Here is a 26,368-nt window from a genome sequence, read left to right on the forward strand (position 1 = left end):
GTGCTGGCACTCTGGGCACTGCTCACCAATGCGGCTGTGTCTGCATCCAATCCTGGCCACCAGACATTACTTTCCACCACATTTCCATTTTGGACACCCCTGGATGGCCCTGGTGGAGATCAGCCAGGATCTGGCAGTAAGCTTTGCTCGGTGGAATCACTCCTGCTCCCGACAGTAATCTGCCGTCCTCTACGGTAATCAGGGCTCAGCCGGTCCAGAAAGATTTCAGTTCAGGTTGTGATGACCCTTTTACTTCCCCAAACAACACCAGCTGTTTTAGTTGAGGAAGGATCGGATCTTTTAGTGTCCACAGTCAGGTCTGGTCAGCGGTGACCAGAAGGGTATCTGGAAGGTTTACTATTAGAATGGACTCTTCCACTGGCAGCATACCGGTGGATTAATCTGCCAGCAGGAGGTGGCTCAAGGCATCACATTTACCACTTGGCCTTCTGGATAGTTTTCTCTCATCAAGTTCCCCTTTATTTACACATGTTTAATACATGACACTGATCCAGCTCCCTCAGAGCCAGTACTCAGAATGAACAGAAGTCCTGATGTTCCTATTTATATCTGTCAGCCAGGGCTTCTTTTGGAAGGCTATTATTGAACTGGAAACAGTGCAGAAGAAATTTACAAGGATATTTCCAGGATTCAAGACACTGAGTGATAGGGAGAGGTTGGACAAGCTTGGAGCTTTTTGCTTTAAAGTGCAGGAGACTGAGACGGGAGTCTAATAGAAGTGCATGGACATTTTGGTTGGCATGGACCAGTTTGGACTGAAGGAACTGTCTCCGTGCTGTAGGACGTTCTGATTCTATGATTCTATGACTATGATTGTTTAGATAAAACGTCTGGGAGCTGGTATATGAAGTGTGTGTATGAGAAGCTGAAATCTGGGTCTCTGAGCAACTCCTGGGCATGGCGGGGGGCACATTGTCAGACAGTAATTAGGCGATAACCATTGCCAGTGAATACTCAGGAACTCTGTGTACATGGCAGAGAAACACTTGTGAGGATTTAGCGTCAAAATCTGAGGAGAGCAGTGTCTGACTGAGCATGAGAATGAATATTGTAATTAGGCAGTAAAATACAGGAATAGGAGGAGGCCATTTGGCCCATCTAGCCTGCTCCACCAATCATGGCTGATCTGATAACCCTCAAACCTACTGTCCTGCCTTATCCTGCAAGGGGAAACTACCTCTCTGCATTGCCTCTTCAATATCTAATATGCCACACTAAGTTCTTCTCACATTCTGCTAAACTCAGATGAATACAGGCCCAACCAACTCACCAACTCTGCATAACAATATCCCTCCACACCCAGGATCAACTGAGTGAACCTTCTCTGGACTGCCTCCAATATCAGTGTATGTTTCCTCAGATAAGGGGCCCACAACAGCCCACATTATTCCAGCTCTGGTCTAACTAGTGCCATCTATAGTTGTAACAAAGTCTCCCTAATTTTAACCACCATTCCCTTTTGAAATTAAGTCCAATGTTCCACCTTCCTTCCTTACTCCCTGCTGAACTTGGATGCTAGCTCTCAGTGATTCTTGCACACTCTCCAATCCTCCCAGTCCCTCTGTGCTGGGCTGCCAAGCAGTCTTTCCCTCATGGGAGGCAATGACCAAGTGGCATCATCACTAGATTATTAACCCAGAGACCCATGGCATGTTCTGAGACTCCATATTCATGGAAAATGTTCAAATTTGAATTCCTTTAAAACCTGGAATTAAACATCTGATGATGACCATACAATGGTTGTTAGGGAAATACCCATTTAGTTGACTGCAATCCTTTAGCCTACATGTGACTCCAAACCCATAACAAAGGAACTGAATCTTAACAGCACCCTGAGCAATTATGGATGGGTAATAAATGCTGGCTTTGCCAGCAATGTTCACATCTTGAATTAAGAAATAAAATAATATTCTTCCTTGAAGTGCATGACCTTGTATTTCCCACAGTACATTTCATCTGCCAACATTGTACCCACTCATTGAAGCTGTCTATAGCCCTGTGCAGACTCTTTATGTAATTCTCACCATTTACCTTCCCATTTATTTTTGTGTCATCCACAAACTTTGCTTAAGTCGATTCACTTTCTCCATCTAGTCATTAATATCAATTGTCAATTGTCAATTATTGTGGCCCAACATTGAACTCCGTGACACTCCATAAAATACAGGTTGTTACTCTGAAAATGCTGTCTTTATCCCAACTCCTGTCATTTTTAGTTAAGCAATCCTCTGTCCATACTACCTCCAACACGAAGCATGTTCATCCCATTAATTATCCTCATGTGTAGTACCTTATCAAAAGTGATTTGAAAATCCAAATTCATTACATCCACTTGATCCCCTTTATCTCTCCTGCATCTTACCTCATCAAAGAGTTCCAGTAAATTTGTCAGGCATTATTTATCCTTTGTGACACCATGCTGACTCTGCTGGTTCATGTTGTACGTTTCTAAATTTTCTGCTGATACCATCTACATCATCACTATCATTATTATTGCTGCTATTGCTGGAGGGTGAGCTGCCTTCTTGAACCACTGCAGTTCATGTCCTGCAGGTAGATCTGTAATGCTCTTAGGGAGAGAATTCCAGCATTTTGACCCAGTGACACTGAATGAACAGCAATATATGTTCAAGTCAGAATGATGAGTGGCTTGGAGGGGTTCTTGCAAGGGCTGAAGTTCCCAAGCCCGTGTCCTTCCAGATGGAAGTGATTGTGGGTTTGGATTGTGCTGAAAAAGACATTGACATGTCCAAAATGTCAATAAAATTCTGAACAGAGTTAAGAAATATTATTTGACACAAGGTTTATTTAATTATTTATGTTTATTCTGATGAATTTTGTTTGATCTGAATCAGTCACAAATGCAGTTCAATGGTTTAGTGTAATAATGTGTTCTCTCTGTTTGACTGAAAACTCCTACCACCCTGTCAGATCCTTTGAATACAGCAGTACTGTCAATCTGCTCTTGTGGGAATAAACATATTGTCTTTTTCTTTGAAGGCATAACTGGTCCAGTCCTTCTCCAATCTCTGAGCCTGTCACTGAGGATCACACTGCCCAGTTACAGTGCACCATGAGGAATGCCACAGTGACACAAACCGATGTTCACTGGTACAGATTGCCCCCAGAGCAAATGATGGAGTCAATTTTAATACATCCAGAAAGTGGGTCCACACAGTGGAGCCCAGAATTCACTGAGCGATTCCAGCCTTTCAGAGACTCCTCCAATAACGGCTTCATTCTGATCATCACAAACGTCCAGCCCAGTGACACTGGGGTCTATTACCATTCAGTCTGGGGAAAGATCTTTGGGAGAGGAAACCTGCTCATTGTCGACAGTAAGTAAAGTTTACATGACAATCAACTTCAGTAATAACCTCATCCCCAATGAATGAATTGGAGATCAGTTTGTGATCAAGAAGATTGAGGAGGTGATGGAGAGTGATCTTGGGGATGGATTCACTGTGGGGAGGAAGCTGAGCTCCGGTTCAGTGTTGGTGCCTGGGGGGAGAAAGGGGATATTTTTGTGATATTGGGAGAAGGATTTGTGGGAAATGTGGAGCTTTATCCTGGAGAACAAGTGATATTAATTCCATTTGATTCACAAGAGAGCCGGTGCCATCAGGCTGGATGTGCAGAGTCATGGAGATTGCTCTGTGAGGTGCCACATCTGCAGGGGAATCTCCCAGGGATTGGGGATGAACCATAAAGCACAAAGGGTCACATACATCTCTCTCCATTCCAGAGCCAATTGGTTCAATCCAGGTTAAAGGGAATCATTCCACATTGAGCAGGGGGAAAAAGGAGGGGTTTGCTCTCCATGAGCTCCCACAGCTGAGACTGGGATCGAAGCTGAGATGTTGTCATTATTCTACATTAAACTCCAGCCATCCGAGTCACCTCACAAGGGAAGAGTGATCATAATATTCTAGGAGTTTCCAACATAATTAGCTGGAGTTTCGTGTTGAATGTTGCTGAGAACCTGGCTTCGGACCCAATCTCGGCTCACATAGTTCCTGCGGCTTTCTCTTCTACTTAGAGTCATAGAGTCATAGAGATGTACAGCATGGAACAGACCCTTCGGTCCAACCTGTCCATGCTGACCAGATATCCTAACCCAATCTAGCCTCACCTGCCAGCACCTGACTTATATCCCTCCAAACCTTCCAATTCATATGCCCATCCAAATGCCTCTTAAATGTTGCAATTGTACCAGCCTCTACCATATCCTCTGGCAGCTCATTCCATACCTGTACCACCCTCTGTGTGAAAATGTTGCCCCTTAGGTCTCTTACTTCTCCCATGTTGGGAGAGTGGGCAGACTTTGAGTAGCACACAGAATACTGGAAAATTTACAATGTAACATTTGGTCCAGCAACTAGCAATACCTAGGTTGCCATGAGACAAAGAAAATGCAAATTTAACCAATCAGTTTAAATTATGCCCGAAAAAACCAAACTCCAATCAAATTTGAATTTGCAATTTTGACAATACTAATGCCAAAGTAACAATCCAATGTTTTGTGTTTAGCTATTAAACAAATTGAACAGTTGAGGGTGAACTGCCAAGTCTCCAGAATATGCAGACTGTCTACAGAATAACTCTCTTAAATATACCTTTATCTATCAATGACCTGCGAAACAGAAACCCTAAGAAGAAGAAAAGAAGACAGAGGAAGATTCAAAGAGAAGATTCAACAGGTGGCTGGTTTTGAAATTTGAATTTTTTTTGGTAAATCTTAATCTTATTGGTCCAGTATTATAGAAGGGAAAGTAAAAGATAGGTTAGAGAAAGGAGTTGTAACTAATTGTCAGTTAATTATTCTCTGCTTGACTTTTAAGTAAAAATATTTTATTAATTTTTACTTTAAATAGTAATCTTTGGGATAGTTCTTGGCCTCTCAAATTTTAAAGATGACAGCACGGGTTTAATCATATCTGTGTTGCAGGTTTAAATTATCAGTGGGGTTACCCTGTGTTGTAACAGCAGCCAATAGCAGATCAGATGTAGTGCAGAGAGATGTGAGAATATTCAGACTGGAAGGAGAAATAAGAACAGTGGAGAGAGTGGAAAACTTCAATTCCAACGGATGAGCAAGGGCAGTCAGGGCTGAGAATATACCCTTCCGTTGAAGAAAGTCATGAAATGTTTAAGAACCATTCTTTAATGTTCTGTAGCAAAAAGAAAGCACTGATTTCACCCAATTCGCAAGAAACTGAAGAAAGTCTGAGATGTCAGCTCATTCTAATTTCTGATGTGATGTTCTTACTGCACTGGGATGGTCTTTCTTTCAGGCTTTTTTTCTACAAACTGCAGGCAGCATTTCTGCAGAGCTATGTTACTCTATCTGTGACTGTATGTTTGAGATTAATGGGATATAATTTCATTTCAAATAGAAATGCAGCTGTTGATCACATTTTCTGCTTGTTTCAAGAATCTGTCTTGTTGATAATAAATGTCATGTTTGAGGTCACGAATCAAACTGCTTTTTTTTAACTTTGGATCAGAGGACAGAAAATACATAAAATGGCTGTAGTGTTGATTCAGCAACATGTTTAGTATGGCTTATGGTTTAATGGGGCTTGATTATTAGTCCATTCCCCACATGACAGTCTGAACACTGATGTGAGGTGTTTGGTTTCTCTGAAAATTTAATATCATTCAGCATTGAGTTTGGATTCTGAACGAGTGACATGTGGGTTTTGGTCTTTGTGTGTATGAGAGGATTTAAAGATTACAATGACAATATTGCTGGAGTGATGATTATTTTTTTTTAGAAGGAATCAATCTAACAGAAACTGTTCTTGGAGTGTGAATGGGAATTTGTTTGCATTGGGAGGGATTTTATGAACAGACAAAGTAAAAATTGAAATCATTAGGTTGCTTACAGATTGATAGAATTGGATTGTTTTTCGTTTCAAAGAGGCACATATTACTTGGAAAGCCTGATTGTTAAATATACAAAACATTTTCTCCTGTGAAAGGTGATGGTTTTGGATTGTTAAGAAATGAGGATCTCAGGATAAGCAGTTTAATCTGAGAATTGCCCCCCCCCCCCCGAAAATGCCACATTTATCTCAATTCTCTGCCATTGTTTAGTTTGTAAATCCTCTGTCTTTACTATCTGCAATACTAAGGATTCTTGTCGTATTAAGTCCCTTAATGTGTCTTATCAAAAGTGATTAGGGGTAACATGGTGGCCCAGTGGTTAGCACTGCTGCTTCACAGCATCAGGGATCTGGGTTCGATTCCAATGTCAGGTGACTGTCTGTGTGGAGATTGCGCATTCTCTCCATGTCTCTGTGGGTTTCCTCCTACAGTCCAAAGATGCGCAGATTTGGTGAATTGGCCATGCTAAGTTATCCATAGTGTTCAGGGATGTGTAGGTTAGGTGCATTAGTCAGGGGTGAAAATAGGATAAGGGAATGGGTCTGGGTGGACTGCTCTTCAAAGAGTCACTGTGGACGTGTTGGGACAAAGGGCCTTTTTCATCAAACATTTTGTAAATTAAACTGTTGTTATCGACTGGATGCTCTTTATCTATCCTGCCTCTCACCTCATCAAAGCATTCCAGTAAAGTTGTCCGACATTATTTATCCTTCATAATGCCATGTTGACTGTCATAGGAGACATTTCTAAAGATTCTGCTGTTACCATCAACATCATCACCATTATCATCACTATTTTCACCTTTATTATTATTATTATTACTGGTGGTGAATTGCCTTTTTGAATTGCTGCAGTCCATGTGCTGTAGGTAGTTCCATAATGCCCTGAGGGAGGGAATTTCAGGATTTTGACCCAGTGACCATGACGGATGAAGTAACTCCACAGAGGCCGGTATCTCATCACCAAGTCACCCTTTATTTACATGTGCAGAGTCCTTGACACTGATCCATCTCCCTCAGAGCCAGCTCCCAGTGTGATCATGGGATGATACTGCTCCTTTAACAAGGCTTTGTTGTCCTTGGATCTTTTTCTCACAGACATTGGAAGGACACAGACTCTGAAAAGTCTGGGTTTGGATGGGTTTTAGGGCCAGTTTGATTATAGCTCACAGATACTGCCTCAGGCAAAAGGCTTTTATGTTTTAAAAAACAATCACTGGTACAATGAAAAGAGAGTAGCCAGTTCTCCCAGCTCAGCTTGCTCTGCTTTGGTTTGGTTTTCACACAGTAGAATTGAAAAGGCTGCTGGACCCCAAAGAAGCACGTCAAAGCTGATCCTCTCTCTCTCTCTCTCTCTCTCTGACTTCTCTCCAGTAATACCCTGGGTTTGGTTTTACATTTTGTGTCAAGAGCTGTTTAAGGCGATTGTTGCAAGTGTTTGGAATAACATCATTAATTTGGGATAACCTATTGTATTTTCGGATAGGTGAAGTTAATCTGTATTCTGTTCTCTTTTGTTTGTGTATCATTTAGAAACCTTGCAAATAAATTCTGTTTTGTTTAAAACTACTTGGTTTGACCAACTGCATCCCTCCTGGAATATCTGCATTACCCCAGCTGAAAACAATGAGCAAAGTTAGAGTCTGGGCCACATTGTTGAAAAGTTTTGAGGGGGTCTGGCCTGATCCTAATAGACTGGGGGCTCTTTGCGGGAATTGTTCTTTGGTTCGGATTTGGATTAGGGTTGTTGAACTCGAAGGCAGCGAGTGGTAAGTGTTAGTGTCTTTTGTTCCAGGTGTTGAATTTTGTTGATTTAAACAGTATTTTGGATAGGAATGGCTCTTTCAGTCACAGAGAGTTTTCTGGAGATGGAAGAAGTGACCTTAGGGGTTTTACAAAAGGTGGTTAAGGCCAAGCTGCGAGAATTAGCAGACAAGCTGTTGTTGGAGCTGCCTCCTTCTGTGAAGAAACAAGAGATAATTACAGCAATAACTCAGCATTTATATTTGCTGGAAATGCCATCAGAATCTTAAAAGATGGCTAAAATTCAATTGAAAATAAAATCGCTTGAATTCTGATTAAAAGCATTGGAAATGTACAAAGAAAGAATCGATTCAGCAGAACAACAAGTAAAAGAAGAAATTGTTTTAAAGAACAAAAAAGTGAAGAGAGAGAAAAGGAGAGAGAAAGAGGGAGAAAGGAGCAAGAAAGAGCAAGAGAAAGAGAAAGAAGAGAGAGAAATGGAGAGAGAGAAAAGGGAGAAAGAGAGAAATTGGCAATAAGACGGGAAGTCAGCTTAAAAGGATGGAGCTGAAGGCTGAGGGTAAGCTGAGTGAGGAAGAGAGTAAACCCATGGTAGCCAAAGACCTGGTGAGAAACTGTTTAAATATTTTCACACATTACAGAAATTTGACGAGAAGGATGTCGAAGACTTTTACATCTCATTTGAAAAGGTGGCTAAACAAATGCAGTGGCCAGAGTCGATGTGGGTTTTGTTGATCCAAACAAAACTTGTTGTTAGAGCGAGTGAGGTATTCACATCACTGTCAGAGGAGCTGTCTGGGGCATAAGAGGAGGTGAAGAAAGCCACCTTAGGTGCAGATGAGCTTATGCCAGAAGCAGACAGGCAATGTTTCAGGAATCTAAGGTGGGAGCCTGCAAACAAAGTAATTTTGATATTGGATAAGGGCATTAAAAACAGAGCAAAATTATGACTCTCTTAGAGAGACAATTGTTTTGGAGGAGTTTAAAAATTCACTTCCTGAAATAGTGAGAACTCATGTGGAAGAACAGAGAGTTAAAATGACAAGATTAGCAGCTAAAGTGGCTGATGATTATGAGCTGGTTCATAAAGCTAAGTTTAGTACATCTCAGTGATGATCATAAGGATAACTTGCCCCTGGTTAAAAAGAAAACCCCTGAAGGGGAAAGAGAAATTAAAAAGCTTCAGTGTTTTCATTGCAATAAAGTTGGTCACATGAAATCACAGTGTTGGTGGGTTAGGAAAAGCACTTGGAAGATGGATGTAGGAAAACAGGATAAGCCAGCGACTTTTGTTGGAATGGTAATGGAAAGCACAGTGGTGGCTAGAAAGCTGCACCAGAATGTACGAGCTGGTCAGAGGTTGGTTAAGGAGGAAGTGCCAGAACTTCTTAAACCATATACCTGTGAAGGTAAAGTTTACCTGCTTAGGTCAGGAGCAGCAGGTAAAGAGGTTACAATATTAAAAGATACAGGATCCTCTCAATCTGTGATGTTGAATGATGAGGATATATGTCCTTCTGAAGGACTATTGCCAGAAAAGGTGCTAGTTATGGAAAGTCAAGGTGTGACAAGAAGTGCTCAATTATGTAAAGTAAGGTTTGAGTGTCCAATGAAGAATAGAGATGTCATGGTTGGAGTACTGGACAAACTCTCAGCTTTAGGAACACAATTTGTCCTTGCTAATTATATAGTTGATTCACAGTTCAGAGTCCTGTAGGTGGTTTTCCAATTACCTGACATATATGACAGGTTTGGCAAAATTCAACTTGCATGTGCAGTCCAGGCCAGTAAAAATGCTTTTATATTTTAGCTTGTGTTTTTCTCACTCCTAAATGACCCCCTGGTGGGAGCTCATGTGCCACTCACAACACTACCATTCTATAACCCACTGGCAATACAACTTGATGAACTTCTGCCCATTTCTCATCTACCTGAATATGAGATGATCTCCATTTCCTCATTAAGACACCATCTTTAAAGTAATAATGTTCAGGGATAGATTCGGATTCTTTTTCTATGTATGCCTTTCTGCTGTAGCTCAGTTAATTTATCTGAGCTAAAGATGTCTGCATTATCATCTATCTGCTCGTGGTTTGTGTCAACCATCTGAACAACAAGGTCTCTGCTAATTCCACTTCAACTTTCTTAACTGAACTCTTTGCTCTCTCTGTTTCAACTGGAGACTTTGTGACCTCAATTCCACGCAGTCAGGAAAAATCCCAGGATATGTGTCCTGCAGTCATTCAGTTGCATGAGTTTCCACGGGCTGTCCAATCACTGTAGATGATAATGCAGACATCTTTAGCTCAGATAAATTAACTGAGCTACAGCAGAAAGGCATACATAGAAAAAGAATCCGAATCTATCCCTGAACATTATTACTTTAAAGATGGTGTCTTAATGAGGAAATGGAGATCATCTCATATTCAGGCAGATGAGAAATGGGCAGAAGTTCATCAAGTTGTATTGCCAGTGGGTTATAGAATGGTAGTGTTGTGAGTGGCACATGAGCTCCCACCAGGGGGTCATTTAGGAGTGAGAAAAACACAAGCTAAAATATAAAAGCATTTTTACTGGCCTGGACTGCACATGCAAGTTGAATTTTGCCAAACCTGTCATATATGTCAGGTAATTGGAAAACCACAGGCAAAAATAAAACCCATACCTTTAATAATTTTTCCTGCATTTGAGGAACATTTTACAAAAGTCTTAATTAATTGCATACGACAACTACCTAAAACAAAATGTAGGAATCAGTTAACAATAGATTTACAGAGGCCATTCTATTTTTCAGTATTACAGCAAAAAGGATAGTAGAGGAGTTATTCAAATTTTTCTCAAGATACAGATTACCCACAGAGATACAATCAGATTAAGGATCAAACTTCACATCAAACTTATTCAAGGAAGTTATGGACAGTGTAAGACTAAAAAAATTTAAATCTACTACGTCCCATCCTGAGTCACAGGGAGTTCTAGAAAGGTTGCATCAGACAACAAAGACCATGTTGAGGACTTATAGTCAAGGCAGATGATTGGGAGAAGGGAATTCTATTTGTACTTTTTGCAATCAGAGATGCATCAAATAAATCAACCAAATTCAGTCCATTTGAATTAGTTTTTGGGCATGAGGTGAGAGGACCATTAAATTTGATAAAGGAGAAATTGCTAAGTCATAATTCAGAGACCACACATTTGGACTATGTGTCAATTTTTTGGGAATGACTAATAGAGTGGAGGAGTTGGTTGTATAACATTTAAAAGTATCACAAATTACAATGAAACAGGAAACAGACAAGAAATCAAATTTTCACAATTTTGCTGTTGGAGATAAGGTTTTAGTGTAACTTTTCGTGTTAGGTGAACCTTTAAAAACAATTTTTAATCGACCTTATTAAGTCAAAGGGAATTTGAATGAGCTGATCTATTTGATAAGGACTCCAAACTGAAAGAAATCTCACAAAGTGTGTCATGCAAATATGCTCAAAAGGTATTTTGACAGGGAAGGAAAGCAAAAGGAGAAGGTGTTAATGATTACAGCACAGAGTGAAGAACCAAGTTGAGGGACTTCTTAACTGGACATTCCTCAAATTAAGTTGGACAATGAGGAAATTGTCAAAAATTGGGATAAATTATTCAATTACCTTCCAGAGAAAAATCAAAATGACCTGAAGAGATATGACTGTCACATGGGGAAATACGTGGAAATAAGCTGGGAAGTATGAACTTAATTATGCATGATGTAGATATAGGAGATACTGTTTCAATTAAGCAACATCCAGGTTGGCATAACTCTCTAAACTTGGCACAGGTTGAAAAAGAGATTGAACGCATGCTCCAAGATGACATAATCGAAGTGAGTTACAATGATTGGAGCTCACCCATGGTAATGTGCCAAAACTAGATGGTACCCATCGGATTTGTGTGGACTATTGCAAGGTCAATGCACTTACAAAGACTGATGCATATCTGATTTCATGCTTGGAAGACCATGTTGAGAAGGTGGGAAAAGCAGTTTATATATCTAAGTTGGACTTGCTCGGAGGAGCTGAAAAATGTGTTGCTGGAAAAGCGCAGCAGGTCAGGCAGCAACCAAGAAGCTGGAGAATCGACGTTTCAGGCATAAGCCCTTCTTCAGGAATGAAGGGATTCCTGAAGAAGGGCTTATGCCCGAAACGTCAATTCTCCTGCTCCTTGGATGCTGCCTGACCTGCTGCACTTTTCCAGCAACACATTTTCAGCTCTGATCTCCATCATCTGCCGTCCTCACTTTCTCATTGCTCAGAGGATATTGGCAGGTACTTTTGTCAGAAGGAGCAAAGGCAATTTTGGCTTTCATAATGTCAAATGCACTGTATCTGTTTAAAGTCATGCCACTTGGTATGAAAAATGCGCCAGCCACATTTCAGAGACTAACCAATAAGTTCATTGCCCCATTACCCAATTGTGTCAGAGATGACCTGGTGATTTTTAGTCACATCTGGAAGAAACATTTGCAACATTTATCAAACTTGATCGATCGACTTCAGTAGGCTGGTTTGGTGAGAAACATGGCTGTGAGTGAATTTGTCAAAGGCCAAATCACCTTCTGGGCCATGTTATTGGACATGGACAAATAGCCCCACGGAATGCAAAAACAATGGGAATTGGAGAGTTTCCCACACTATCGACAAAAAGAGCAGTACTACAATTCATGGGATTTAGTAGATTTTATCGAAAATGCGTACAAAAGTTTAGCAGTGTGGCCACTCCACCAACTGAATTGCTAAAGAAAGACAAGAAGTTTCAGTGGCCAGCAGACTGTCAGAAGGCATTTGACAGCCTGAAAGCTGTGCTAACCACTGCCCCAGTATTAGCTTCACCCAATTACCCAAAGCCATTCAAGATGGCTATGGATGAAAGTGATGTGGGTGTCAGTGCTGTGCTTTTGCAGGAAGATTACTCGAAGCTAAAAAAGACCTGTTGGGTATTTCTCCAGGAAATTGAGCATTCATCAGCAGAAATATTTAACAGTTGAAAAAGAGACTTTGAGCTTGACGTTGGCTTTACAACATTTCATTGTTCGTGTTACCGGAAACATCGAAGACAATTATATACACTGAACATAACCCATTGAAGTTTGTGGAGAAATTTAAGGATAAAAAATCCAGGTTGTTTAGATGGAGCTTGTTGTTACAGACATTAAGTTTGAAAATTGTGCATATGGCAGGTCAAGAAAATGTGACTGCCAATGCATTGTCGAGACTCGAATGAGAAACTGAGGCATTCAGTGGCAGGAGTAATCAGTCTGAAACAGAATGTAATGGATCACGTTTGTATGATTATTGTTAATGTAATATATTATGTGTGTGTAATGGAGTACTAACAGTTCAGGACTAAGGGTTTCTAAAGTGAAGCCCTCTTTGGAGACTGATGGTTCACTTTTTTTAAGGAGAGAGGTGTGATACATAGCTTCCCTGGTTTGGTTTGGTTTTGGCAGGCTGGCTATTCACTGAAAGCAGTCAAGCAATTGTAAAACCTCCTGGACTTAAAGAAACAGGTCTATGCTGATCCTGTCTCTGACTTTTCTCCTGTAAGACACTGTGTTTCATTTTACATTTTGTGCCAAGAGGTGTTTTTGATGATTGTTTCAAATATTTGGAACAGCATCATTAAGTTGGGACGATCTGCTGGTTTTCAGATTCATTAAGTTATTCTGTATTCTGTTCTCTTTTGTTTGTGTTCCACTCAGAATCTTGTAAATAAATTTTATTTTGTTTAAAACTAGGTGATTCGATCAACTGCATCCCTTCTGCAATATCCATGTTATACCTGCTCAAAACAACAGTAAATTTAGAGTCTGAGCCACTTTCTTGAAATGTTTTGAGGGGGTCTGACTTGGTCCATAGCAAACAGAAACTCAAACATTCCTGTTCTTTTTTATCTTCTTTTATTCTTTTTTGTTTTTTTTCTTTTACTCCTGTTTATTTTTTTCTCTCCCACACTACCGCCTAACTGCGGTAGTGGTTAAATCAAAATAGAGTTGGAGGGGGAAATAATGCACTCCACTCCCTGCGGCGCCCACCTCTCCCTGAACAACTCCAGGGTGTTACACTTCTGTTCTTATCTGTCAGCCAGGGCTCCCTGATTGGACCAGGTTAACAGCCCCAGTCAGGGAACTCATGTTCTATGATGTTCACCTGGCTAACTTCATTACAGTCATTGCAAAGAAACAATGATATATTCCCAAGATAGGATGATAAATGTTTGGAGAGGACCTTGCAGGGGGTAGTGTTCCCATGTATCTGCTGCTCTTGTCCTTCCAGATAGAAGTGAACCGGAGTTTTGAACAAGCTGCAGAAAAAAAATGGCATGTCCAAAATATGATCAGAGTCTGACGAGAGTTGAGAAATATTATTAAACACACTGTCTATTTAATTGCTTTTGTTTATGTTGATGGATTTTTTTATAAGCTGAATCAGTCATAGATACATCCCAATTGTTTACTGTAACAATGTGGTCTGCCTGTTTAACTCAAAACTTCTACTACTTTTTCAGATCTTTCATTATGGCAGTACAGAGAATCCACTCTTGTGGGAATAAATCTTGTTATCTTCTTCTTTAAAGGCATCACTAGTCCAGTTCTTCTCCTATCTCCCAGCCTGGAACGTGTCACTGAGGGTCACACTACCCGGTTACAGTGCACCATGAGGAACGCCGCAGTGACACATATCGATGTTCACTGGTACCAACTGTCCCCAGAGCAAATTATGGAGCGGGTTTTAACACATCCAGGAAATGGCTCCATACAATGGACCCCAGGATTCATGCAGCGATTCCAGCCTTCCAGAGACTCCTCCAGTAACAGCTTCACTCTGACTATCACAAACGTGCAGCCCAGTGATACTGGGGTCTATTACTGCTCAGTGTTAGAAAACATCCATAGGACAGGAAGCCAGCTCAATATCACTAGAAATTATAGTTTACATGATAATCTCCTCCAGCAATTACCTCTTGCCCAATGAATGAAGTTGAGATCAGTTTGTGATCAAGAAGATTGAGGAGGTGATGGAGAGTGATCTTGGGGATAGATTCTCTGTGGTGAGGAAGCTGAGCTCAAGTTCAGTAATTTATTTAATTGTTTTGTAAGGTGCAGTTGTCACTGGCTGGGCCAGCATTTATTGCCCACCATTAATTGCCCTTGAGAATATGGTGCTGAGCTACCTTCTTGAACCACTGCAGTGACCCATTGATTGCCATTCCTGGGTTTAGGTCGGGCTCCTACACAATCTATTAAGACCCTGCTAAACGGTTCTTCAAAAGCTGTGATCAGAATTAATGGAGCTTTCATTGAGAGTTGAGGATTCCCCAAGTCCTGACTTGGACGAGCTTGTTTGGTAAAATTTAATACCTTTACAGAACCCTGACCAATAGAAATTCTCTGACTGCGTTTCTCATCTGTAAGTGACCTGCCACTGGAATTTGATGAGCTAGTTTGTAAAATTTCATTCTGGTCCTCAGAAGGAGTGACCACCTGATGGACCACTATCCATTGCTCATCGCCTGGTACTTGGGATGGACATTAGTTCCTCATTAATACTTTATCTTTCAAACAATAACACTCAGAGACTGTTTCTCATTCCAGTTCTGAAGATAAAAACAGAAATAGCTGGAAAATCTCAACAAATCTGGCAGCATCTATGCAGATAAATCAGAATTTTTATTATGCGTCCAGTGACACTTGTATAGAACTAATGGCAACAAGGAAAATGATGGTTTTTATTCAGAAAATGGGGTGTGGAGGAGGGTGAGGATGAATGATAGATGGAGATAGAGCCCAGTGTGAGAGAAAAACTGTTGGACATACAAAACAGTGGGTAATGGTCTGTCTGGGGGAGTGAGCAGCTGCTGACGGGGGCAGTTAGTGGCTGACAATGGGTATTATGTGGTAGCTGACTGTGTAATGATCAGGCCTGGTGTGTGGGGGAGGGGGAAAGCAAGGGGAAAGTGCTCAGTCTCTAAAATTGTTGAACTCAATATTAATTCCAGAAGGCTGCAGGATAACCAAGTGAAAAATGAGGTGCTGTTGTTCCAGCTTGCTCTGAGATTTACAAGAGAATTGCAGCAAGACTGAGACAGAGATATTGGCCAGGGAACACAATGGTGTGTTGGAGTAGCAAGTAACTGGGAGGTTCAGCCCTTTTTTGCGGACAGAATGCAGGTATTCTGCAAATGGGTCACGCAGACTGTGTTTCATTTCCTAAATGAAGAGAACCCCACATTGTGAGCAGCAAATACAGTTTGTCTCATCAAGGGAACACAATGGTGTGTTGGAGTAGCAAGTAACTGGGAGGTTCAGCCCTTTTTTGCGGACAGAATGCAGGTATTCTGCAAATGGGTCACCCAGACTGTGTTTCATTTCCTAAATGAAGAGAACCCCACATTGTGAGCAGCAAACACAGTTTGTCTCATCACAGAATACTCAGAGGCCTGGATAGAGTGGATGTGGAGAAGATGTTTGTCGGAGAGAGTAGGATCTGGGGCACAGCCTTACAGTGAAAGGATGATCAATTACAGCTGAGATGAAGAGGAATTTCAGTCAAGAGGTGGTAAATCTATGGAACTCATTGCTGCAGAGAGCTGTAGAGACCAAGTCATTGAGCATATTTAAGACAGAGATAGATAGGTTCTTATGAGCAAATGGATCAAGGGTTATGGGGAGAGAGAAGGAGAATGGGATTGAAACATATCAGCCATGATCGAATGGCAGAGCAGACCTGATGGGCTGAATGGCCTGATTCTGCTCCTATATCCTATGGCCTTATGATCTATAGTGTCATGGTTAGTTTGAATAATTAACCCCACTGTCCATTCTGACACACTTCCTATCTGTCCTTTCTCATTAACTCTAAATTGGAGTTCTTCAGAAAGTTCAGATGAGTTTTAATTTATTCAAACGTTTTCTCTGAAAGGTGTAAGTGTCCCAGTCCTTCACCGATCTCCAATCTGGAACGTGTCACCGAGGGTCACACTGCCCGGTTACAGTGCACCATGAGGAACGCCACAGTGACAAACACCAACATTCATTGTGACCGTGAGAAGCCAAAAATAAGAAGGAGTGGGTTTTAACACGTGACATGAGGAACATCATACAATGGAGCTCAGGATTCACTGAGTGCTTCCAATCTTCTAGAGACCCCTCCAATAACAGCTTCATCCTGACCATCTTGAACATACAGCCCAGTGACACTGGGGTCAATACTGTAATGTGTGGGCAGATATCAGTGGGAACGGAACCCAGCTAACTGTAACATGTGTCATGGAAATTAACTCGACTCACCTCAAATGCTAGCAAGAGCAAAGAAAAATTTTATTACAGGCCTTTGCAAAGGGACCCTCTGCACTTGACAAAATGCCTTATACAACGGGCACTTGAACATAATTTAGATACTCGTCTTATACTGTTTCTTATCACACTCTCAATGGCAAAGACTGGGAAAATTCAAGTTGTTATTTCTCATCCCCTGTTATTGGACATGACAGTTCTTCAGCTTTCACTGAATTTGACTATTGCAAGGTCAAGTTGAATGTTTACAAAGTTCAAACAGGGACAAGCTGGCTGCAAACTTCATCAAAGTATTGTTGACAAAGCACAGCATTAAATTTTAGAAAAACATTCTCTTTTAAATTTCACAGTAAATGTAAAATGTATTCATTTTCCATTACATGTTTCCCCTTTTTGTCATTTTATGACAACAAGGACAACAACCAAAAAAAAGCCAGATTTTTAAAAAAAATACAGAGCCAGATAACTGAAAATCAGTGATCTTAACAGATCTCTGTGTTGTAAGGAGCACTTGAAATGGTCCCAGCCACCTTTTCACCTTCCAGTCTTTCCTCCTGAAGTCTTTCACCACTATCCAGTCTCCAGGTTCTAGATCATGCAGCTTCCCTCCTGCTGGTTGGGGTAATGCTGCTTTCACTTGATTCTGTATTTGAGATAAAAGTGTAGAGAGTTTTATACAGTAACACAACATCTCATCCTCACAGTGGTCTGTTATCTGTCTTCCCTTAGGTCTTGGGCCAATTCCTGTGTTGGGCGGCCTACCAAACAAAATCCCAAACGGGCTAAGATTAGCTCTTCCTCTCCTTCTAGATCTCATATACATCACCACAATCGAAAGTGCCTTTGTCCATGCCACACCTAGTTCCTCACAACATTTTGTCAATTTAATTTTTTTTTTAGGGTAGCAATTTTCTCTTTCCACTGCCCCACCACTCGCTGGATGGTAGGCACAGTGCTATCTCATGTTTATCCTAAATAATCACTGATCTGTGCAGGGCATTATTGATATATGGTGCCCCATTGTCACTACTGAGATGCCCCATTTTGGGATTTTTTCAGTTAGCAAAGCCTTGGCTACTGCACAGGCGTCCTGTTTAGACATGGGGATCACTTCCACACATTTGGAAAATATATCAATTATTACTAGACAATACCCTTTCCCTTCGCTAGGTGTTATTTCAATAAAATCAATCTGTAAATGATAAAAGGGTCTTTGGGGTTGGGGGTGTGTTGCCTGACTCATCTGTATTCCCCTTCCCACATTAATAGTGGCACAGATAATACATCATTCACAATACTTCTGGGAGTAATGAGTAAATCCCATAGTGTACCAGTCTGCTGAAATGCTTCAGTACTCCCCCCTTTTGACACATGGTCCTTATCGTGTGTCAGTTTGGCATAGAATGGAAGTAATGATCGTGGTAGACAGAGTTTACCATTGGGGCCACACCATACTCCTTCCCTCACACTGCATCCTGCTTCCGTCCACTCACGCTTTTCTTCTGGCGAGGCCTGTGACTGTAACTCCTGTACATCTGCTGTTGGGGATACAAATTTTTGTCATACACATGTCAATCTGCTCACTTGGCAGCTGCTGGGCTGCCATTCCTGCTGCTGAATCTGACCACACATTAGAATAATTATTTTTTGTGTGGGCTTCACATTTACACATCGAAATTGATTTCGGCAACAGGACCACTTCCAGGAGATCAGAAATCATGCCACGGTATATGATGGGCTTTCTGGTAGAGGTTAAGAAGCCCCTGTGTTTCCACTGGGTTCCAAAATCATGTACAACCCTGCATGCATATCTGCTATTGGTGTAAATATTCACTGTCCTTCCCTCAGCCAATGTACATGCCTCAGTCAAGGCAATAAACTCCGCTGCTTGTGCTGACAGATGAGAAGAGAGTGATCCCACTTTGACTACTTCATGGGTAGTCACTACAGCATATTCAACACAGATAAATCCTGTTTACCTGAAAATAATCTGATACAGTAACCATTTCCACATGGATTTATTGGAGAGGAGAATGGGGGTAAAGAGTAAGCAGAGAGCTCAATATAAACATAGAACAATTCTCGGCTTTTACTCACAGATAGAATAAACTGCTTCTCCTCTTGGACCAGTTCCTCAATCTCAAACTCTTTAGAGTCTCTCTGTCTTTCCGCTTCTCTATCTCATTTGCTCTCAGTGCTGTATTTAACATTCTCCTGTCTCTGTCTGGTTTTGTTTTGTTCATTCTTGGGACATGGCCATCACTGGCCTGGCTGGTACTTGTTGTCCATCTCGAATGTCCCTTGAGAAGAAATGTCTTCTCTGCCATTGGACACAGCTGAGGCCAAAACATTGAAAGTCTTCAAGGATATACTTCTGAGAGGTAAAGGTTCAAAGGGTAAGGGAAGAACATGGGAACAATAGACTGAGTTGGATGATCAGCCATGATTATGTTGAAATGCGGTATCCCTGTAATAGTCAACCCCATAAATTTAAACTTAAAAAGTAGTCAAAAAATGTAACTATTATTTGAGTATATCCGGTATGTGTAGACCTACATGCACTTTACAGTACTGGGCACTGGGATACAGTACGACAGCGCCATTCTACTGTGGCAGGCAGAATGGAGACAGTTATTTTGTTGATAAATATTCATTAATGGCCATAATTATTTTTTTTCCTTTATTTCATAAAGAAACCTGGTCATTAGTTGTCCATTTTTTGACTCATATTAAGCATGAATTGCATCCCCTCAAACACAATACTCATCTAAAAGTCGACCACCTATTTTCAGCTTAAAAAAAACTTAAATATTTTACCTTTATAACCACAAGTTATATACGGTATTTCTAAGTAAGGAGGGGAACCTGAAAGAGATGCTGTCCCATGTACCTGCTGCCTTTGTCCTTACAGATGGAGAGGCTGTGGGTTCAGAAGCTGCTGTTGGAGGAGTTTTGGTGAGTTACAGAATGGAATCTTGCTGATGGTACCCACTGTACATCAGTGTAAAAGGGAGTGAATGTTGAAGGTGCTGCCAATCAGGTGGGCTGCTTTCTTCTGGATGGCATGAAGCTTCTTGAGTGTTGTTGGAGCTGCACCCATCCAGGCAAGTTGTTCCATCATCCTCCTGATTTCTACTTTGTCGATAGATGGAAGGCAGGCTGTGGGAGGCAGAGTATGAGCTACTCATCTCGACTTGCTCTTGTAGCCACAGTATTTATTACACCGCTCCAGTTAACGGACAGGTTGGTGTGGACGCCCAGGTTGTGGTTCATCAGAGAATTGTCTCCCATTTTTCTGAGGGGATGTGGGCATCACTGACAAGGCCAGCATTTGTTCTTCATCCCTTATTGCCCTCAAACTGTGTCACTTCACTGTTTATTCCAGATGGCAGTAAGAACAATCACATCTCTGTGATTCACATGTTGGCCAGACCAGATAAGGATGGTAGATTTCCTTCCCTGAAGGACATTAGTGAACCAGATGGGTTTTACAAGAATTGATGGGAACATCAGTGATATGTTTCCAGCTCTAAGTTAGCCTGGAATTGTTGTGTATGATTGTGTTATGAGTCATTTGTGAGCAAATTGAATAAAGAAGCAAACAGTTGGTGGCTTGCTTGGAGATGCTGTTGTCCATGAGAGGTCTGGGTGGTATAAGGGATCCTGATGAAGGGCTTTTGCCCGAAACGTCGATTTTGCTGCTCGTCGGATGCTGCCTGAATTGCTGTGCTCTTCCAGCACCACTGATCCAGAATCCATGACTCTGTAATTGTCTAACGCTATGTTCACGTAGTGAAGGGTTCGGTGCCAAGGCTGCACACAGGACCTCAACATTACTCCATCAACCTGTATTTATCTTTCATTTGATAGTTTAACAGAATACAAAGCGATCAGTTTGTTCAAAACTTGTTGTATTCCGTCGACATTCACTCTCCTGAGTCAGTTCCACATTAAAACTGGATCTCTTTCTCAACATCATTTAAACTAAAGGTTAAACTGGGCTCCAGTGCAACTCTTGCAGCTCCTGTTCTGCTCAATGACACTCCCATCTCCACCTCCGATGTCCTTGTTCTGAGCTGAACCCTTCCTCACCCCCACACTGGTTACTCCCTTTCTTATGACCCTTTCTTAGTCCAAGAGACACAGAGAGAGGAACATAGGTACAGGAGTACACCATTCCGCCCATCATGCCTGCTCCACCATTCAATTAAACGATGGATGATCTGATATTAATCTCAACTCTACATTCCTATATATCCCTGTTCACCTTTCACCCCCCGAGTCATCAAGAATCTTCCTCCCTCGGCCTTAAAAACATTTCAAGATTCTGCATCCACTGCCTTTTGATGAAGAGAATTCCAAAGACTCACAACCCACTGAGAAAAAGCATTTCCTCATCTCTGTCTTCAACGTGCACTCCCTTATTTTTAAAGTCTGCCCCCTAGTTCTAGATTCTCCCTGAAGAGGAACTATCCTTGCCACTTCCACCCGGTTAAGTCCCCTCAGGATTTTACAGGTTTCAATGAAGGCCCTTCTGAGTCTAATGGGATCCAGAGTGAACACATCTGGAGGAAGGGTTTGCAGCTCGAGGAAGTTTGGAATGAATTGAGGAGCTGGAGTGTGCCATGTACAATGCCAGTGTGATTGACACTGATGTCCACTGGCACTACCAGCGACCTGGCAGCAACAGGGAGTGGGTGATAAGCCAATTTGTGAATGGCACCCTCACCAAGGCCCAGGGTTTCCACGATCGGGTTCAGCTTTCCAGGAATGTCAGCAGGAACAGTTACATTCTGAGCCTTGTGAATGTGACTCTCAATGATGCTGCTGTGTACAGCTGCAGTGTGTGGAGCTACATCTATGGAGCAGGGAGCCAGCCCAATGTAACTGGTAAGTCAATGGGAGGGAACACTGGTGTGACCAGGGGAGGGAGCACCTGGCTGCTGTGCTTCATCAGTGGAAGGGCAGAATGGCCATCAAGACCAGGTTGGATGGGGAGAGGCTTGGGGGGGGGGGGAATTTACACAGTGTTGTGCCCCCATGTAGCTGCTTCCCTTGTCCTTCTAGATGGAGGAGATCGTGGATTTGGAAGGTGTGCCTGAGGATCTCTGATGAATGTCTGCAGTATATCGTGTAGATAGTGCACAGCAGGGAGTCAGTGGTGGAGGGAGTAGATGGTTGTGGATGTGTTGACAGTCAAGTGGGCTGCTTTATCCTGGATGGTGTAAAGCTTCTTAAGTGTTGTTGGAGCTGCACCTATCCAGGCAAGTGGGGAATATTCCATCACACTCCGAACTTGTGCTTTGTAGGTAGTGGGAGAAAGTGAGGACTACAGGTGCTGAAGATCAGAGTCAGCATGTGGTGCTGGAAAAGCACAGCAGGTCAGGCAGCATCTGAAGAGTAGGAGTAGGGAAAACGACATTTCGGGCAAGAGCCCTTCATCAGGAATGAGGCTGTGAGCCGAGGGGGTGGAGAGATAAATGGGAGGGGTGTGGGTCTGGGGAAAGTTAGCTGAGAGTGCGATAGTAGGATGGAGGAGGGGGTAATAGTGATAAGTCAGCGGGGTGGGTGGAGCAGATAGGTGGGAAGGAAGATGGACAAGTAGGAAAGGTCATGAGGGCAGTGCCGATTTGGAAGCTTGGAATAAGGATAAGGTGGGGTAAGGGGAAATGAGGAGGAAATGAGTCCCTATGCACTTCTATCCGCCATGATGAATGCCTCCAAGCCCTCTGTTTCTTCCTCTCCTAGCGCCAGTCCTCCTCTACTGATGCTTTCATTCGTTTGGCTGAACTGGTTCTCACCCTCAATAATTTCTCCTTTGAATCCTCCCACTTCCTCCAGATGAAGGGGGACCCATGGGCACCAGCATGGGAACCAGCTATGCCTGTCTCTTTGTCAGTTACGTGGAACAGTCCATCGTCCACAGTTAGACCTTCACCATTCCCCACCTTTTCCTCCACTACATCGATGACTGTATCGGCGCCACCTCATGCTCCAATAAGGAGGTTGAACAGTTCATCAGGTTCACTAACATATTCCACCCTGACTTTAAGTTTAACTGGACCATGTCAGACACCTCCTTCCACTTCCTGGACCTCTGCATCTCCATTTCCGGTTACCGACTCAACACGGACATCTTTCACAAACCCACCGACTCCCACAGCTACCTGGACGACACCTCCTCCACCCTTCTGCCTGTAAAAATGCCATCCCTTATTCCAAATTTCTCTACCTCTGCTGTATCTGCTCCCAGGAGGACCAATTCCACAACACAACACAACAAATGGCCACCTTCTTCAAAGATGGCAATTTCCTCTCCCATATGGTCAAAGATGCCCTCCAACGCATCTCATCCACTTCCAGAACTTCCGCTCTCGCACCACACCCTTCCAACCACAACAAGGACAAAAGCCCACTGGTCCTCAACTTCCATCCCACCAACGTCCGTATACATTACATCATTCTCTGCCATTTTCGCCATCTACAAATGGACACCACCACCAGGGATATATTTCCCACTCCACTCCTGATCACTTTCCGTAAAGACCATTCTCTCTGCAACTCTCTTGTCAGGTTCACACCTCCAACCATCCCATCCACAAATGTCATTTACTGTATCCATTGTTCCTGATGCAATCTACTCTACATTGTGGAGACAGGATGCTTACTTAAGAACACTTCAGAGAACATCTCTGGTACATCCGCACCAACCAACCCCACTGCCCCATGGCTAAACAACTCAACTCCCCTTCCCACTCCGCCAAGGACATGCAGGTCCTGGGCTTCCTTCATCGCCACTCCTTTACCACCTGACACATGGAGAAAGAATGCCTCATCTTCTGCCATGGGACCCTCCAACCCAAGGCATCAATGTGGGCTGTTCCAGTTTCCTCATTTCCACTCCTCCCACCAATCCCAGTTCATACCTTCCAACTCGGCACTGGCCTCAAAGCCTCTATTACCTGTCAAACTTCCTTCCCACTTATCCACTCCACCCTCCTCTCCAACCTATCACATTACCCTCACCTCCACCCACCTATCAAACTCTCAGCTACTTTCCCTGTAGCTCCAACCCCTCCCATTTATCTCTCCACCCCTGCCTAATTCCTGATTGAAGGGCTCTTGCCCGAAACATCGATTCTCCTGCTTCTTGGATGCTGCCTGACCTGTTGTGCTTTTGCAACACCACACTTTCGACCATTATAGATAGTGGATAGGCTTTGGGGAGTTACTGTCCTGAGGAGCTCAAAAGTAATGTTGTTGACAATCATGAACTTTGTTCAGACTGAAGCGACTAACTACAAAAGTAACATTCTGATATTTTACAGCAGAATCTTCCCATGGTATTCCCCGGACTTCAGATCCCATTTTAATCATTGGCACCATTCTGGGCTTCGCTGTCTTGATCTGCATTGTCCTGTTCACATTTTTCCTTCGGAAACAAAAGCTGTGTTCATCAGTGAAGGACTCCACACAAGGGTAAATCCCATTTCATCTTGGGTTTGATTCTGCATTGCACTGATATTGTTTTCAACATTGGGGTGATTGTTTTTAGTGAGTGCTGATATTCCCACTGCAGTGTACAGATCTATTGTAAATGGTGGGTCAATGACTGTCAAGACAATCCTACACATCCAGGTGCCCAATCACTGCCAGTTTCCTCTATCTCTGGTATCACACATCCTCCAGTACCAGGCCACAGTCAGAAAGTTTTGAATGGCTCAAATGTGGGTGGCACTGTGACTCAGTGATTAGTACTTCTGCATCACAGCGCCAGGGACCTAAGTTGATTCTCGCCTCGAGTGGCCGTCTATGTGGAGTTTGCATATTCACCTGATGGCGTCACGGGTTCCCTCTAGGTGCTCCGGTTTCCTCCCACAATCCAAAGGTGTGCAGGTTAGGTGAATTGGCCATGCTAAATTGCCCATAGTGGTGTGTCAGTTAGGTGCATTAGTCAGGAGTAACTGTAGAGTAATATACTTGGGTAATGGGTCTGGTTGGGTTACTCTTTGGAGGGTTGGCTTGGGCTTGTTAGACCAAATGGCCTCTTTCCACATTGTAGGGATTCTATGATTCTATAATTCATTAGACAACACATGCAAGACCCCCGGTAGATATGGGACCATTACCCACAAAGCCCAGAATCAAGGTCTGCCTTAGAGCTGAGGGTCACAGGCAGCAAAGCACCTCCTGCTGGAAGACCAAGGGTGTGTCAGACCACTCAACCCAACAGTCCATGCTGGCCTTTCACCTCCACATCAAATTCACTTCCACACAGCCAAAATCTAATTTCCCTTTCCTGCTCCCCCATCCATTTAATTCCCTTTATCCTCACACCCCTCTCCAATTGAATCCTGAATGTAGACATGTTTTTTGATTCATTCATGGCTTGAGGCTGTCACTGGCCAGGCCAGCACTTAAGACCCATACTTAATTGCCGAGAGGATAGTTAAGAGTCAGTCACATAGCTGTGCGTCTGCAGGCACATGTAGTCCATAATTATCGCAATATTTGGCTAGTATTTCTCTCTGTTCCAAACTTCCCTTTTGCACTGTCAGATTCCTGATGTGATTAATAAGCTAATGGTTAGAGCAGGTCAGTTGTCTGATGAACACAATTGATGATGAAAGGTCAACAGAATGAAGGTGGTAGGTTCTCCCTGGGCTTTTAGCTGCAGCTTGAACTGCCCCTCAGGGCAGCAATGCCGTAAAGAGCGACCCCGAAAATGGATGGACCTTCAAACACAGAAACAGCCTCCTGTAGTCCACCAGCCAACAGAGACAGATCTTTTGACATCTGTTATACCCCTTTCAGAGCCATTCTTTATTGAATATCTTTTGAAAATCCAAGTACAACACATTGCTAGTTCTGTCAATCCATTCTGGTGGGACTTCCTGTAAAAATCTGTAATGATTTAGTCAGACACGATTTTCCTTTCATGAAGCCATGTGGACTCGATTTGATTAGACTCTGCTTGATCAGATTAAATCACAAAAGGTTCATGCATTCTGTAGCCAGATGGTGGGACAGAAAGCAAGGTCGGAAAAAGTGAGGACTGCAGATGCTGCACATCAGAGTCGAAGAATGTGGTGCTGGAAAAGCACAGCAGGTCAGTCAGCATCCGAGGAGCAGGAGAATTGTCATTTTGGGCATCAGCCCTTCATCAGTAATGAGGCTTATGGGCCAAGAGGACTGAGCGATAAATGGGAGGGAGTCGGGGTGGAGGGAATGGAGCAGGGAATGCAATAGGTAGATGAAGGTGGGGGTGAAAGTGACGGAGATTGAAGCAGATAGTTGGGAAGGAAGATGAACAGGTAGGACCATTCAAGAGAGTGGTGCCGAACTGGAAGGTTGGGACTGAGATAAGGTC

At 42.6% G+C, this 26,368-nt stretch overlaps 1 protein-coding gene and 1 long non-coding RNA gene across 2 annotated transcripts in view; one reads left to right on the forward strand and one right to left on the reverse strand.

Annotated features, from left to right (window-relative positions):
* LOC122552552 (immunoglobulin superfamily member 2-like) overlaps nucleotides 1-26,368 on the reverse strand; it is a 1,022,215-nt gene that overhangs the window by 44,682 nt on the left and 951,165 nt on the right. The gene's annotated exons all lie outside the window — the stretch shown is intronic.
* The window catches only part of LOC122552564, an 8,813-nt gene continuing 4,277 nt past the window's right edge, over nucleotides 21,833-26,368 (forward strand). Inside the window, exons 1-2 of the long non-coding RNA XR_006312419.1 lie at nucleotides 21,833-21,888; nucleotides 24,327-24,477. This is a non-coding gene — a long non-coding RNA (uncharacterized LOC122552564). The remainder of the gene's footprint in view (nucleotides 21,889-24,326; nucleotides 24,478-26,368) is intronic.

The sequence above is a fragment of the Chiloscyllium plagiosum genome, chromosome 9, assembly GCF_004010195.1.
Source record: "Chiloscyllium plagiosum isolate BGI_BamShark_2017 chromosome 9, ASM401019v2, whole genome shotgun sequence".
In the NCBI taxonomy this organism is placed as follows: domain Eukaryota; kingdom Metazoa; phylum Chordata; class Chondrichthyes; order Orectolobiformes; family Hemiscylliidae; genus Chiloscyllium; species Chiloscyllium plagiosum.